Below are 3,993 nucleotides of genomic sequence, written 5' to 3' on the forward strand. Positions count from 1 at the left end.
GCAGCCTTCGGGAAGCCAGCTGAGACCATTAACAAGAATAGCCCTTTCATTTAGATAGAAAGGACAATCAAAGAAAAAATGGTGCATGTCCTCAATATCCAAACCACATTTACATGTTGGATCAGATATAATGTTTGCTCTAAACAAGTCACAATTCAAGAAGGATGCCGAACATCTAAATTGGGTTAATATTATATTCAATTTTCTTGGACCATAAGAAAAAAAGGATATTACATATGAAGATAAGTCTGCTTGATATCTTTATACACATTAAGAAATTGCTGTTGTTAGTTAAGAATTAAAGACAACAATAGAATAAATGATTTCAATTTTCCCATCCTGTACTTTCTGTTTTGAAATAGAAAAGTTCGATCCAGCAACGCTTGCATATGGCGGATAAGTCCCAGTTGATACGATATTTCAGGGCATGCTCAATGTTTAGTATTCTGTTTAGGGTTTTGCTGACTGTTGTTTATTTTTTCGTCGTTTTTTTTCTTTGGTCCTGGCGTTGTCTGGTTTTCCTTTGACTTATGGATTTCGATTGCCCCTTTGGTATCTGTTTTTTTTTTGAATGAGTCCGTACTTGGCATGTTGCAAGGCAAATATAAATACTCCACAACATACGTCATTGTCTAGATGTACTGGTTTGCTAACAATGTTCCTATCTACCATGCAACCTATCACTATCTAACTGATATATACCGTAAAAACTATAATCATTTTATTTCTTATATACTTTGTCTACTACTAATTTTTGCAGTCAACTATTTTGTACAATCAACCTTCAAGGAAAATTTATTATGAATTGATTATGAATAACACAATATCAGTTAAATTGGACATTTTTGTTGCTTTGAAAAAAAAAATATAATTTTTACATAACAACAACAAAATGTCAGATAACGGAGAAAGGTACAGCGACATAGAGATTGTTCTCAAAAGTAACAGTTTTGACTTGTTTTCAGAAAGCACTATAATAACTTTGGAATAAAAAATGCATTAATGTTAATCAAGGCTGTTACTGGAGAGACACTTACAACAGCTTATCGCTTTGTCAAAATGTGAGATGTAATTCATATAGTATTGGCATACAACACACGAATGTGAATGCTAACCATCTAGATACATTCAATTACTTTAAAAAAAATAAAACAACACATTAAACATTTCATGCATTTGAAGCGCTTTTCTGGATTTACTTTCATCAGGAACGCTTAAAGTCGAATATTTGAAATCTAATGCATTATTTGTCGTATTTAAATCAGTGAAGCAAAACTTACCACCCAATAACCAGATTGAATTTTGTGGGGAAAAACTATCATCTTAGATCAGCTGTTTTCATTTGATCAAGAGTTTATCATCAATAATAGTCAGTGTTAAAATCATACGATAGTGCAAATGTAATCATCATTAAACAAAATCATCATACATAACATTTTGAGTACTGTGCTAATTTGCAAAGCGGCCATATTGCCTTATCATGGCGGCAGCAATTTCAATATGATCATACATACTCTAGAAATAAATATGCAAACATGCCAATTCCTAAGTCACATCAACAGTTGTCCGAATATAGATGAATTGTACATTTTTTTTGTCTTCCGTTCCTGTACAAATGAAAACATGTTTAACCCCGCCGCATTTTTGCGCCTGTCCCAAGTCAGGAGCCTCTGGCCTTTGTTAGTCTCGTATCATTTTTAATTTTAGTTTCTTGTGTATAATTTGGAGTTTAGTATGACGTCCATTATCACTGAACTAGTATACATATTTGTTTAGGGCCAGCTGAAGGACGCCTCCGGGTGCGGGAATTTCTCGCTGCATTGAAGACCAATTGGTGGCCTTCGGCTGTTGTCTGCTCTATGGTCGGGTTGTTGTCTCTTTGACACATTCTTCATTTCCATTCTCAATTTTATTGTCTACTATGAATACTTCTGCCTTTTCACGATGAAAATCGAACACGTAAACGTAGTATGATTGCTATATGAAATAAGAATAATTCGTAAAAAAGCAAGATTCAAAATCGACAGATTTCTCATTTTTACATATATAGGAAAATACCATGACAACTTTACTTTCAGGGTAAACCATTTTTTTTATTTCACCTATTTTCTTGTGTTTTCATCCAAATTCTTTTAAAAAAACATGATGATTTTATCCTTCCAATCTCGTAAATAGTCAAATTTTAAGCATTTTTCTTTTGAATTACACAACATATTTGTAAATATCCGCAACAGGAAACTAAGACACGTTAGTTTAGGACCCAAGACGGTTAGAGACTTGATTATCCGCAAATTGATATAATTTATAGTTTTCAATCTACAACTTAAAGAAGTAATTTAACTTAATGACCTAAGTCATGTGGTAAAAATCCTATTAATAAAGTACCTAGGATTTCTGCCATATACGGTTGTAATCTGTTAAGAAAACAATTATAAGTACTTAAGCAGCAGCGAAAGCAGCTTGTAGATTTTATATATTTTAAAAAGATTATCAATCAATCAACACCTGCACTAGAACCGATTAACACGAGGAAAGTTCTCAAAATATTGGTAGTAATTTTGTTTCAAGTATAAAAACGTATTGCAGATTGTATAACTATGTAGAAATTATAATAATAATAATAAATAAGTAAACACACCTTCATTTATGAGAAGTTAATCCTTCTTGTTAGTTATATATTTATAAGTGATGATTATATTTCATTTGATAAAAACCACGTTAATTATTTAAGAATCATTATTCAGAGTAATCCTTAGGGATATTCAGATTGTATGTTACAAATACCAAGTAACACACAACAACAAAGTAACAAAAATAAGATGCGTATAACTGTTTATGGAAGAGCATCCAAACAAAAACAATCATGTTATTTAATTTATTTCCTTCGACGACTTTGATTATTCCACCATAAATACGTGAACAGATGTTGCACGATCAACGCGACTGATGCTACTTGTAGGGCAGGATCAACTACCCTTCAGGAGTACTTAAGGTCACGCCCCCTCCCCAGTTTGTTGTGGGGTTCTATTGCTTAATCTTTAGTTTTCTATTCAGTGTTTTGTGAACTTGTTTGTATGTTCGTAGACTTCCGTGTTTTGCCATGGCGTTGTCACTTTAGTTTTATTCCATTTAAACTATTCATTCACAAAAGGAAAATACCACATCGGTATCTAGAATCTATAAGTAGATATGAGTCTTCCAGATTGTGATGTATAAAGAGGATACCGTTACATGACTGCAGAATTAAGTACACAAAAAATGCCTTAAACTCTCCTATAAAATAAATGCATTGGAAGATTCTTTGGTTTTTTTTTAAGACTTTAAATGAATATAAATAACTTAAAGTATCTTTAATAATTTACATTGACTTCCAGTGACATAAATACACATCGTTTGGCATTTTGAATAGCCACCTGTCTTTATTGTAAATTTGACGGAGCCTTCTAGATATCTTTTGGTTATATGTTTTATGGAATGCTGTCTTATTGTCATATACCTTGTATCGCCTTTTGATTATATACTAATGTTTTTCAACAACAACAAAAATGTGCGACAGTTCCCATTAGTATAGACCAGATTTGGAGAATTTCAGCCAATTGAATCACTTTTAGAAGGCATACAGTTACAGAGACACAACTTCAATAAAGAGGTATCTAAACACAACAGCTACAATGAAACTTTCGTTAGTTGAAGTCATGATAATTATGTGTAACATAGACAAATGAAGTAGGTAATGCCAAAACACATAATTAAAAGCATCTGATGATCATTAAATCTTGTAATTATGAGTATCCGATAACGAATACCTTCAGTCACTATAGAAATAGTTTGCCACTATTAATCCATCGTTTTCTCTATCAAGGTTCGTTAAGAATCAAAACTGTTCTGGCTTTGAAAATTCAGTCGCTCTAAATTGTGTGTTTTGGATTTATCTACATTTAATTTTAATATTTTTTAACACAGTAACCGGATAGACTTCTAATCATATATACG

The sequence above is a fragment of the Mytilus californianus genome, unplaced genomic scaffold (genome assembly GCF_021869535.1).
Source record: "Mytilus californianus isolate M0D057914Y unplaced genomic scaffold, xbMytCali1.0.p SCAF_8, whole genome shotgun sequence".
Taxonomy (NCBI): Eukaryota; Metazoa; Mollusca; class Bivalvia; order Mytilida; family Mytilidae; genus Mytilus; species Mytilus californianus.